This window comes from Canis lupus, chromosome 37 (assembly GCF_003254725.2).
Source record: "Canis lupus dingo isolate Sandy chromosome 37, ASM325472v2, whole genome shotgun sequence".
NCBI lineage: Eukaryota > Metazoa > Chordata > Mammalia > Carnivora > Canidae > Canis > Canis lupus.
The window spans coordinates 26,713,296-26,726,979 of record NC_064279.1 but is presented as its reverse complement, the minus strand read 5'-3'; the positions used below and the strand labels follow the sequence as shown (position 1 = coordinate 26,726,979).

Sequence of the window (13,684 nt, the reverse complement as noted above, 5' to 3'; positions counted from 1 at the left end):
CAACTAAAAACCTGAGCAACTAAAATCAATGACAAGAGGGAAGGTTACACAGATTTGGGAATGGGGGAATTGGGCTAAGACCAACATCTAGCATCACAGAAATATCTTCGGGCTCTCTCCTCTAACCAAAATGGCACAAAGCCTTCCCCCGTTGGCTCAGGTCGTTACCTGATCCTCCATCTAAGCAATAGAGATGCCCCAGGAATGTCACTGTAGTCCGGGCAAGAAATTTGAAGGAAAGGGCTTGGGCAGACATTAATAGAAACTCTTTTAAAGATAAACTCTGTTCAATGTCAGGAAATTCTTCTTTCCCAGAAAATCAAATCCCCCATGTAGCAGTTAAATGTTTTTCCACCAGTTTTATTCTTAGTAGAGACAGAACAATTATCCACAACCTTCTGTGGAGTGGTCTTTCACATACTTGATGGCTTTTCTTCTCCAGAGGAAAGAGTCCAAGTTAGGTTGGCCTTTTGTCAGAAATTCAATTTTCATGCTTTAAACTTCTCTGGGGGTTTCTTTCTAATGTTGTCCAAGCTCTACGTGGCCTTATTAGCTGTAGAACCCCAGACCTGAATCCAGGCTTCTGGCTGAGTTTGACTGCAGAAAAAATAAGGAAGAAATGGGCCTCTTAGGATCCATGCATCCCCTGGTTATTTATAGATGCCACATCATCGGGTATTTTCTAATCCAGCAAACAGCCAAAATGGGGTAAGGGGACACTTGGAGGAATAGAAGCAGTCACCTTTGTGCTTGTGATGGCCTCCCCTTTACAGTTAGAGCAGAAATGACCCGAAGTGAAAGCCTGGTAATTTCTTAGAGCTCCACAGTAGAAGTCCTTTCTGTCTCATTGTCCCTTACCACCATGAGGACATGCCCTGGAGCCTACTAGCATCAAGCACCAGGACACTGGAACATTTTTTAAGTTCCAAAAGGCACACTCAAGTAAGAGAATTTAGTAAATCTTAGAAGAGAAACTAAACTCAAGAACAGAGCACAAAAGTCTAAGGCATTTGTGCCTATCTCACTAATTCTCCCTCATTAATTCATGGATGCCCAGATTCAGACCCAAACAAATGATGGCCTAAACAGCACTGTCCAATGGAAATATAATACAAGCCACAAACATGAGTCACAGATTAATTTTACATCTTCCAGTAGACAGTTTCACAAAAGGGGAAGTAGATGAAATTAATTTTAATAATACATTTTATTTGACCCAATATATGCAAAATACCATCATTTCAACATGTCATCAATATTTTAAAATTCCTAATGAGATAGTATACATTCCTTTTTCCTACTGTGTCTACAAATTCTGGTGTGTATTGTACTTAAAACACCTCTCAATTCAGACTAGCTATAGTTCAAGCCCGAGTGGCTTGATAATAACCATAATAATAATAATAATAATAATAACCATATAACTTAGCTCAAATTTAAATTATTGATTCCCCAAGTGTGATCCCCAGACCAACAGCATCAGTATCACCTGGGAACTTGGTAGAAACACAAAATTTCAGGCTCAGCCCAAAAGTACTGAGTCAGAAACTTGGGGCACAGCCCAGTAAGTTGTGTTTCACAAGCCCTCCAGGTGAGTCTCATGAGCTTGAGAATCACTGGCCACATGTTGCAAAATCAGAAATGCTTAATCTGCTTTTAATTCATACTATCACTAATGTCTAATGGGGGATATGAGTCTTTAAGAAACTAACTCTCCCCGTTTTCTTGTTGCTAAGGAGCCTAAAATAGCACATTTGGTTCCCATGAGATATATTTTTAATTCTTATTTTTGTGCCAATTAAACAAGTTTTCCACTGGCAATGTCCTATTTTTCAAATGATCCTTCTTTCTTCTTTGCCCTTGGATTTGGTTCCTTCATCTTCTTGGCTCTTCACAGTGACCACAAGCACACTCACCTTTTCATACATTTCAAAGGTTGCCAGATTTAGCAAATAAAAATACAAGACATCTATCTAAATTTGAATTTCAGATAAACAATGAAGAATGTTTTAGTATAAGTATACCCCATGCAACATTTCCCAGAAATTGCAAGAGACGTACTTACACCAGAAATTATTCATTGTTTATTTGGAATTCAAATTTAGCTGGGCATCTTGTATTTTCTCTGGCCAACCTATTCCTATCCCTCTACATCCTTCTCACTCCAAATTCCTCCAGTGACCAGACGGTGAAGTCTCCTGGGTCAGCTAGGGTGGGCGCTGAAGAGGAGCAGTACTAACTCTGAGAACTGCAGGCCTGTGTTTCACTCCCCAACAAAAAATCATTCTGGATAAAACCAGCTGCCCAAATGTATTCTTTGGCTTTTCAAGGATGGGTCCTCTGGCTTTCAGAGAATGCCAGCTGCCTCTCAGGATCAAGCTCTCATTTAAAAAAAAAAAAAATCAAATCAAACAAAGAGTGCACTGTCAATCAGAGCTGCACAAATGCACCCACTTAGCTCACAGCTCAAAATGGGCCTCCAGATTTGTGCTATTGAAAAGGAAATTGGCCTCACTTGCTTCGAAACAGCCCCAAAGTGGGGAAATTAATACAGAAGACGCCAACTCATAATGAAATCTGGCAAAGGCAGTGGGTTGTGTGGCATCATCCAATTACAGCAAATAGACACTGCCCAGGGGGAGAAGCAGGTCTGGACACTGAGCAAAATGAGGACCCTATGCTGTCATTACCAGCAGAGAAAGGAAATTTGTTAGAATGTTTCAAAAATTTAGAAAGTTTGGTAAATGCAAATATCCTAACAAATGCACAGGATCACTACTCCACATAGCTCCAAAAGAAATGTTCTCAATACATACCAGACCAGACCGAGCTCCTCCTGTGGACAAACCCCCTAGAAAGCCAGATCTTGGCTTCCTCATCACCTCTTCCCTAAGCCCACCACAACCCATCTATAAATCCACATCTTTAGTGAATGCGGATGTGCCCAGAGGTGCTGTTCTTTCCCCTCCATAGCCAGTTAGATTCTAGAAGCCTAGCCAACAGGATAGAGGCACAACAACACCCCAAAGGCCAAACCAGGATGACACCAAGACCCTGAGTGGGAGTGAACTTGGAAGAAAGCATGAAGGAAACAGGGAAGCAAGACAGGGAGACCAGAGGAAGGAGTGACTCCAAACTATGCTCAGCCAAGGTCAATCCACTGAACTGAAAAGCCACCTGATGGTGAAAGCCAAGAGATGTCATCTCCCGTGTTTGGACCCCATGTGGGTTCAGAACCAGGTAGCATTATCTTATTTCCCTCTGCAATCCTTTCCACACTTGGGGGAGCATAACAGAGCGCAGCAAACAAATAAAAAGGGCTATGAAACCTGTCTCAGTTCATGATTTCAGCTTGGAGTTATCTTTAAGGTGAACAATATGATTTTGGGGTGCCTGGCTGGCTCAGTCAGAAGAGGATACAACTCTTGATCTAGAGTCATCAGTTCAAACCCCACCTTGGATGTAGAGATTACTTAAATAAATAACTAAAAAAAAAAGGTGAACAGTGTGAGTTCAACCTATTTACCAAAAAGTGATTGTATGCCCTTGTGCTGTTAAAGATAGAACAGTTCGTTTGATTTTTAGCTTTTTTTTTTAAAGATTTTATTTATTTATTCATGAGAGACACAGAGAGAGAGGCAGGGACATAGGGAGAGGGGGGAGAAGCCGGCTCCCTGCAGGGAGCCCCACGCGGGACTCGATCCCTGGACCCAGGATCATGCTCTGGGCCAAAAGCAGAGGTTTAATCACTGAACCACCCAGGCATCCCAATTCCTTTGAATTTTTAAAGAAAAACACAAGTAATACCCAAATAAGGGTTAAATATCAATTGGATAAAATGAGAAGTTTTTACCATCAAGTCACCTGATTTCCAGAGGCCAACAGAAAATAAAATAAAAAATATAGCATGGATATGGGTCTCGTATAGATGATGTAACAGGAAAGAAGAAAACTGTTATTTTTATAAGCAGAATGCATTTTGAGCCAGGAAACTGAGGAGGAAGACAGAATTTCTCTCTGAGAAAAAAACTTTTCTTTTGGTTAGAAAAACATATTAGAGTATTTGATTATGGAAGATGGGGCCCCTGGAAAAGGTTTAGACAGAAAGAAAGTAGATTGTTCTAGCTAGGTGAACACCAGGATTTGGGGACTTTAGGGTGGCTGCTTACTAGTAACTGAAGGAAGAGATGTGGGAAACATAAAAAGAATAAAGTCTCACAAGGAGGGGCCACCTGACATGAGGGAGTCTCAGGACCCAAGAAGGAAGGTTAGAGAGAAATTCCCATGATGGAAAGAAAGGACCAGGAAATTTGGGATCAGGGGTGGACAACATTCAATAACATGTCTATAGTTCTGGAACATGATCCCAAACATGGGGTAACGTCTGCTGTATGCAAGAGCTTTGCGTTGGGAACTTTGTGAAAGGGTATGGCAGCTGTGTGCTATGTTTAAGATGATGTAGGGCAGCTAAAAGAGATATAGGAAGCAAGACCGCGTGAGAGCAGGAATTTCAGCAGGAACAGGAAGTCAGTGTGGGAGGCAACCACAAGAATATAAGTCCTCAGCGAATTTGCAGAACCACTGGGTAGAGCGCCAGACTTCCAGCAGGACCTCCGATGGAGGCTTGAAATCATGTTTATTCTATCTTAGATAAAGTTAACCCCAAGAACTAAAGATATCTGATTTATACTTCCAGAATTAAAACAACTAAATACTGGGAGGGAAGGGAGGGGAGGGAGGGAGGGAGGGAGGGAGGAAGGAAGGAAGGAAGGTAGGTAGGGGATAACAAAGAAAAGCCTGATAACTAAATATTTCATCTGGCATCAGTTTAGTCCTGAAGGATATACATAATTTAGACATCACAGCTAGAACAGGTAAAACTGGTATTGATGAAGGAGAAAAGTAAAATGTAAAATAAAGAGGGTGAAATAAGTAGAAATAAACTTTGTTCATCACCATGTACAGAGCAGTATGTTTTCAACAGGTTAGAAGAGGCTCTCAAATCAGACCGTCCAGGTTCAAGTCCCCCCCACCACTTCCTGACTGATCATAGCAATTAAACTACCTCTCTCTGAGCACTGTCTTCACCTGAAAAAGAAGGTAATACTAGTTTCCTTACACTACCGTGAGGACTAATTGAAATAACAATGTATGCCTATTTAAGTTCCACTTCAGACCAACATTCCCACTAAAATTATTCAGAAAAATGAACAATTCCTTTTTTTACATTAGGAATAAGATCCACAGATCTTTGGGGTCTCCTTCTGAAACCAGATCCAATGTCTCCCCTCCCCAGCTCTTTCCTGAGCTCATCCATCAGGATAAGGCAAAAATAAATAAATAAGTGTCTTCCCTACCTTCCCTATGTGAAAGTCTGGTAGGGCTTTAATCTTCAAAAAAATACTCCTTTCCATAATTCCATTGCAGGAGAAATATGTGTGCAGCTTGTTTCTAGATGTCATGGTTGGGGTTTTTTTTCTTTATAAGAACTCTATTCTATTTGAAATCTGTTTATTTACACCCAGAGAGTACTTTTTAGTAATAAGGGCCCTGGCAGGTATCACTTGCTTAATGTTTAACACTTAATGGTGTTTTATCAAAAAAAAAAAAAAAAAAAAAAGGCAAGGTCAAGGAAGGAAAGGCAAAAAAAAAAAAAATAGGTGGGAAAGAGGGGATTGGGAGAAATGAAGGGAGAAATATGAAGTATGAAAAAGCAGCAAGAAAAAAGGTAAAAAGGAGAAGTAGAGCAGAGAAAGAAAATGAACCCTTGGGCAGTAGCCTGAGGGTCGATGCCAACCACCTGTCCAGGAGAAGAAAGGACACACTCACCCAAGAGCACAACACAGAAGACACTAGGTGCATCAACAAGACTTTGTGATTTGGTCTGAATTCTTGTGAACACCCAGATCCTTAAACAACTCACATTTATATGCCAATATAACAAATGCACATGGAGTACTTAATGTTAACAGTACCACTCAAAAGGAAAACCCAGGGTTTTCTGAACCTGTTTTTGCATTCATCATTTTTTGTTTGTTTTTAACCAGGGCTACAAAACCAAGGTTCTGGCAGATTTCACTCATCCTCACAATGACCCTTGGAGATATGTGAAACTCATATAATTGTTCACATTTTCTGGTCTCACACTGAGACTTGTACGGAAATTAAGAGGGCTGTCCAAGAAACATGACCCCAGATGTAGAGTGTATCAGCTTTAACCACTAGATAACCTTGTTTATCATAGTGTGGTAAAAGGGAAAATTTGTGTGGTTGTGTGTGTGTGTGTGTTAAAAAATTGAATGATTTTACATAAACCTTCTGATCTGTTCCCTACAATTTCTCCAAAGCTCTCAGCAGGATATCAAGATGCTTCACTGGATAAATGTCTTTCTGATCTTTGCAGCTAAAGTGATCGGTTTACTCTAGGAAAAGAGTAGGAATTCTGTAGTGACAGTGCTCCAACCCCGAATTTGGGAGACCTAAAGCTAAGAATGTGAAACTCAGAGGCCACAGCAAGCAGTGAAGTCCTAGCTGGTTCCCTCAAGGTGTGATAAGATCAAGGGACGAGGTGTAAAGCATATTAAAGTCCCATTCCCAGTGCCATTCTTTTCAACAAGCTAGGTCTAATTAAGGAGATGTTCCACCTCTTCATCGGTTTTCCCATGAGTTTTGTACCTACTGCTATTAACTTCTGCTAAAAATCTGTGGGCTAACATTGGGCTTTATTGTTCCTCATGAAAATAGGAAATATGCAAGATGGAAAACATATGAGGACAAAGGGGTTATCTTGTTAGAGGGTAAGCTCCTTGTGGAAGAAACAGATTCCATGCTCTAGGTGACTACTTAGGAATGCTTGCTTAACAATGTGTTTTGTTCCCAGTTCTTAATCTATGGAAAGGAACATGACCGAGTATTTATCACAAAGCACTATTCCAGACACCTGGGGAGGCTGTAAAACCTAAGACATAGTATCCCTCCTCAAAGACCATAAAGTCAAATTGGGAAGGCAAGAAATAAAGATATGAAAAGTTAATTAAATAACAACACAGGTTAATTAATAAGACAACAACAAAGGACAAGTCATGAAGCAATGCATTTTTAATTTCCGTATGAATTGCACAGCGAATAAATACCTCAAGAGTACATAGAGATTACTTCAAGCTGTGGTGGAAATGAAAACTTTCATGAAGGAGGTAGGACTCAAGCTGGGTCTTAAAATTTGCATCAGATTTGGATAATAACAGAGCTTATGATGTGTACATGCTATGTGATTCAAATACAGCGGCTCATTTAATAGCCCGCAAGGCCAGGATAGGGTTGATAACCTTGTCCCCATTTTACAGAAGAGGAAAGTAAGGCTAAGATTATGTACTGTCACCCAGCACAACCCAAACCCAAGTTTCGCTCTGAAACTCACATTTCTAGACCACACTGCATGGCCCTTTGATACCTTGAAAAGATTTAAGCAAAACTCAGAGATGGAAATGCATTGTGGCCAGGGTGCACTGAATATACTGGTCTAACGCAGGTGAGAAGTCAGTTGGAACCCTCAAGATGAGGCTCCTGGAACATAAAGTGACAGAGCTGAACAGATAGGTTAAGTGAGATTTACCTACACTCACTTAACTGTAAACAGAGGTTATTATCATGGAAGCAAATTATGAAGGACTGAACTCAGAATATTTCTACTTCTTGTTCTCTATGTGATTCTGCAATATTGAATTCCTTTTAAGAAAAATGCCAGACCTCCAGAATTTTTCATTCTGAACCCAGGATAATCTACATATGATTTTGCATAAGTTTGCATATCAAGTTCAAGAACTCCTCCTCCCCTTGGCTACATGATGTTAATTAATTGACTACTGCAACCTCCAGCAGCTTCCCTGTCCCCTACCTCCTCTGCTTGCTGCCCGCCAAGGTGCAGGTGTTTCACTCCAGGGAGAATCCGGGGCCATTCTGGCAGAAAGCAGTTGGCACTGCTGCTTATCAGCCCAGCTCCGAGGCTCTGGAAGAGAGAACCTGCCCCACCTTGTCGGGAAGAATGACAGTGAGCACTTGCCCCTGTGATCCCTGCCTGCCCTCCCTACAGCTCAGAGGCAGAGAGGAGGTGTCCAGAAGCCCTTGGTCTTTAAATAACAACCTGGGAGAGGAAGAGGTTGGGGGAGAGGAGTCAGCCTCAGATTACCTGCAGAGAAGAAAGAAGCGTGAAAGACAGAAAAGAAAATAAGAAAATCACGGCCAGAATGGGCCTCGGGTAAGATTTCAACTTTTTCCTCTTTTGTCTTCAGGCAGTAGAAAATTGTAGAACTCAAAGTCCCACAATATCATGATAAATAGCTAACACCCCCTACCTGAAAGGGGACTACAAACTCCCCTCACTACTGCTCAGGAGAAGAACAGTTACCAAGGCCTACAAAACAGCCACAGTCTCCTGAATGCCTTGGCCAGTCTCTCTTACAAGTTATAGGAAGCACCAGCCAATTCCCTCCTCTTACCTGCTGCAGTGGAGGAACAACTAATTTCCCTCTACCTTTCTAGATTCTTGGCTGAGACACCGCCTACACACACACACCTATATTTGAAAGGCAGATTAATAGAAAAAAAGCAACAGAAGTTTGATACCCAGAGAAACTAACTCCCTGAAATGGCCTAAGCTACCACATTAAATACCATCTCCAACTCAAAACAAAAAGGGTGTTTGGGGGGGGCCAGTTATGCGAGATTATCAGGCAAAGCAAAGTCAATAAGGGCAGGGTTGTTATTTATGTCATCATTGCCTTTCCCATTGATTAGAGTTTTTAGTGATTTGTTCATCCTCTTCTTCCAGGTAAAGCAAGGGAAATGGTAAATGTCAATGTCTTAAAATTTTTATTTATTTATTTATTTATTTATTTATTTATTTATTTATTTTAGAGAAGTGGAGAGGAGCAGAGGCAAAGGAGAGAGTCTCAAGCACACTCCCCACTGGCACAGAGCCTGACTCAGTGAATACATGAGAGCCAAACCAAGAGTCGGTCACCCACCCAATCAGCTGAGCCACCCAGGCACCCCAAATGTAAATGTCTTATAATAAATTTCCCTTATAAATGTAAGTGTCTCTTATAAAAAGGTAACTTGTCCATTTTCAGAGCTTCTCCTGTGTCTGCACTGTCTTAAAAATAACCAACTAAAAATAATCCTTATGCCAAAGAGGCATATCTTGAGGTAGCATATTCTGTTCCCTTTCACTGCCCACCACCTTGGTCCAACCATCTGCACAACCCAATGTGGCAGTCAGGTCCCTTCATGCCTGTTTTCCAGAATCAGCAAAAGCCCAGATTCTCAGTTCCTGGAAAGCTGGGCATAAGTCCCCCTTCTAAACCCTTTTAGCACCTAAAACGCCTCCCCACTCAGCTTTTCTTTGGAGATGTGAGAATGACTTCAATCAAAGTGTTATCTCTCTTTGAGCTCAGAAAATGGAATGCTCAGAAGGGTGAAATAATTTTAGCAAATAGTGAATTTTAGCAAATAAGGGGGTGGCTATGCTGGGGACAGAAGGACCTTTTTTTGCCCCTAAAATCATATCGCACTTGTGAGTCACCATAAGGCTGATCTTGAAGGCAAGCCCAGCTTTAATTATTTTAAGATACTCTGAAAGAAAAAAAAAGTTTGCTCGAAAATCTACAGTCTTGAGTCATAAAAGATTAGTAGAATAATTGGAACCAATATTTCTGAGGAATCAGATTTAAGTATTTGTCTTTTGACAAGTCTGTGTCTGTGAGTAATGTTTGGTTTTGGGTCCCTCCCATGAGAATTAAACTATATCCATGGTGTCAGGCAAAGAGTCAACAGTGCGACCATTGTTTTTAAAACACTGAAGAACTTGCAAAGCCAGAAAAGAATAACTAAAAATACAGTTTCTTCTTAAAAATAAATAATAAGCACAATCATTTGCATAAACCATTACCATTTATTGCCTAATTAATATACAACAAAATAATCATGCATATTGCCAGATTAACTTTTAACATTATTTATTATAACCCTGAAATGTTTATGTAAATGTATTCTTTTTTTTTTTAAGATTTTATTTATTTATTCATGAGAGACACAGAGAGAGAGAGACAGGCAGAGGGAGAAGCAGGCTCCATGCAGGGAGCCCGATGCGGGACTCGATCCCAGGACTCCAGGATCACGCCCTGGGCCCAAGGCAGGCGCTAAACCTCTGAGCCACCCAGGGGTCCCTGTAAATGTATTCTTAGTCTTTCTCCCATTCCACAAAAGCATGTTCTAATCTCCCTGACTCAGTTTCTTTCTCTCTCCTTTGAGAAGAGCTCTGACATTGCCAGGTTTGTTCTGTGGAGCTTTTGTGAAGCAGAATTGAGGGGAAGGGGACAGACAGAAAGAGGTAGAAAGAACAAACACACCACCAAGTCTAGACCAGAGGGAAGTGAGTTCTCAGAAAGTTTAGAGGCAGATCTAGGGAATGTGAGACCACTGACCACAAGAAAAAGGCAAAGGCAAATTTTTAAATTATTATCAGGGACTTTGCATCCAAGTCATGATGTTTGAAAAACTGCAAGAACCAAAGATATTATAAAATTGCCTTTTGGTTCCTGGGCTATTTCTTTGACTGTAACTTTGAGAGTGTACCCCATGTGGCCACAGGTTCAGTAGGGTTGCATGGGATAAACCTTCTTAGCTTGTACTTAAAATTTTAAAAACTGGAAGGGAAATTGCTCTATAGCTGCAAACTCTAACTCTCACCTCCACCTCCACCTCAACCAAAAGCCCTCCCATACTAGTATGTTCTTCCTTATATAGACATTGAGTTTTGTGTTTGCACATACAACTAGTTAAAGCTGTTTCATGAGAGCAAACAAGTTAATGGCAATAGATCAATGCTCCCAGGGTGATCTGGGTTTTCAGCTTCCCTCCCAAAGCAGTTATGAAGATTAAGTGAAATAATGCAGAGTGCTGATAAACTGCAAAGAACCATATGAATGTGACATCTCTGCAAGTGATCTTGGACAGCAAACTCTGCAAAAGATGTAGAAGTTTGAAGCAGCAATCATAATTGCTGAATTTAACATTCAGATTTCTATCAGAACTTCAAGAAAATGAAAGCAAATATATTCTGTCTAGATAAACATCTGGGGTCTCATTTCTTCTCAATACGGGAGGAAATCTGACTTAAGCCCCCATCCTACATATCAAAAGATTTCTTGTTGATCCCTAGGGGTCTTAGATGGTCACTCCAGTCAGATTTCCTGCTACTGGCGATCTCTCACATTGTCACATGTCCCCTTCTGTGGTCACTCTCTTTCTGACCTTCTCCAAGTTAAATCTCCAAAGCCACACCCACACTAAAGTTGTTGCATATTGCAGATAGACATTTTTTTTTTACTAAAGGTCTGGGATTCCAGAAGGAATTCCATCCCAGCACCACAAGCAACTTAAAACCGGAGCTCCTGGGCTATTTCCTTCAACAGACAACAATTTTCTTCAGCATCCCCCTCTCCCTCCAGTGGCTTCTGTCTCTGCATCACCCCCTCTTCCCATTCACTTTTCTATATCCTCTCTTCTTTACTATGTAGAGTCATCCTGTCCTTCCTTTGCCTCACCCCTTTCCAAATTAACCTCTAGAGGAGGAGGGAAGGCTTCACTGTTCACACCAAATAGGCCATTAGGATACTTTGCTAAACAAAGAGACATCTCCCCTAATGGGAAATATGCCATTGGCCTAATATGGCAAATCGTATATACCTGCTGTCAGTTCCTATTCTCAATAGGGATTTTCTTTCTTCCTGCTCTATGTGCATGCGCTGATGGAGAGGGAGGGGCTTAAGGAGATTTTCTTGAATTATCCAGACTATGCCTTCCCCTTAGTGCTTGATTTTACATGGTTAGAGAAAGCCAGAGTGTGCTTCAGTTTCCCTGCTGTTTTTCATGTCTGTGTAATGAAGGAACAGCTGATCCTTGTTTTTTAAAAATCCAGCAAAGTAGCCAATAGCTTAAATGTGCAAATCAAAGTTATTACACTGGCCCAAATTGGGCCACTGGCCAATCAAATGGCTCTACAGAGGCATATTCATATTCATGTTAGATCCCTCTGCTGAGAAAACAGCTGGAGGAGCATAAATAAGCAATAGCCACAAGAATCCAGCTAAACCTGTTTCTTGACAATTCACTGCAAAAGACTTAGAACATATGGTCCTTGCTTTGGATTTTTTAATGCTTACAGAAAATCGTGGTGTGGGGGGAAGAGTGACAGCAGATATGAGTTCAAATCTGCTTACTGCCTCTTTCTAGCACTGAGATTTTGGATACTTCATTTGGAAACTACCTTAAATCATTTCTGGAGCCAAATTTTTTTAATATATATATATAAATTTATTTTTTATTGGTGTTCAATTTGCCAACATATAGAATAACACCCAGTGCTCATCCCATCTCTGGAGCAAAATTAAGATGGATGATGGGCATTCATCTGCAAAAAGGAGACAATAATATCTACATCTACCCAGCCTATTTTTCAGAGGTTATTGAACACGTTGCTACTATTGTGAATTTTTTTTTCTTTTTCTTCTACAGCCAAAAGAGACATTAACGTTAATTTTTTCTGGAAGTACGGATATCAGTGAATTTCTAAGGGGCCATTACCAAAAGAAGTTCTGAAGTTACAGAGGACACATCTTCGGAGCAAGGCAAAGGACAATAAACAAGCTCCCTCCCTACTTCCCCTGCTAGTTCCCACCTCTTCCAATCTCCCCTCCGATACTCCATATTTGCCATCTATCATTTCCCACCCTGTCCTTTTTTATCCTAAAGCAGTACTTGTTAAAGGCTCTGTGACCACTCCAGCTATTTCCTTTGAGGATGATAACACTGCAGCCAAAGCTTCATTATTATGCTAATCGAGCTTGGTCTGAGCTGCTTTCATAACTGCCACATTAAAGCAGCCCATGAAGGAAAGGCCTCCAGAGCCATTTGCAAGACACTGGGTGAATATTAATGAAGGATGAGTCCTGAGGAGTTGTTTTTGAACCCCAGCCATCAGGTGAAGGGACCCAGCTTTCACTGCCATAAATAAATAAATAAATAAATAAATAAATAAATAAATAAACAAACAAACAAACAACAAAACAAACAAACAAGCAAGCCAACTATAAAATACAAATGAGAGAGAGCAAAGCTTCAGAGGAAGGAAGAGAGAAGACTATTGCACAGGACAAATGCAGTCCACTGAGTGGTGTGCATTGCTCTTTCAAGGTGAGCATAATTATCCATATTTTAGAGATGAAGAAACTAGTCTTCACAATTGTGAAAAGACTTACCCTGGGAGGCCTGGGTGGCTCAGTGGTTGAGTGTCTGTCTTCGGCTCAGGCTCAGGTTGTGATCCTGGGGTCCTGGGATGGAGTCCCACATAGGGCTCCCCACAGGGAGCCTACTTTTCCCTCTGCCTCTGTCTCTGCCTCTCTGTCTCTCATGAATAAATAAATAAAATCTTTATTAAAAAAGAAAAAAAAGACTTATCCTGGACCTTACAGGTCCTCAGGGACAAGGCTTTGCCGCACTTCTGCATGCAAGCCAGCCAATGACAAACTGGGAAGCCAAGTTAGGTCAGACCGCTCAAAGTAAGAAATGAGAACATGATAGATCCAAATCAAGTTGAATGCCTTCAAGATTTGAACCCCAGGAAAAG

At 40.9% G+C, this 13,684-nt stretch overlaps 1 long non-coding RNA gene across 4 annotated transcripts in view; it reads right to left on the bottom strand.

Moving 5' to 3' along the window:
• Nucleotides 1-341: 341 nt before the first annotated feature.
• The window catches only part of LOC112656585 (uncharacterized), a 73,575-nt gene continuing 60,232 nt past the window's right edge, over nt 342-13,684 (bottom strand). For all 4 annotated transcript variants that reach the window (XR_004812565.2, XR_003134478.3, XR_007408868.1 and 1 more), the window contains one exon: nt 342-597. This is a non-coding gene — a long non-coding RNA (uncharacterized LOC112656585). The remainder of the gene's footprint in view (nt 598-13,684) is intronic.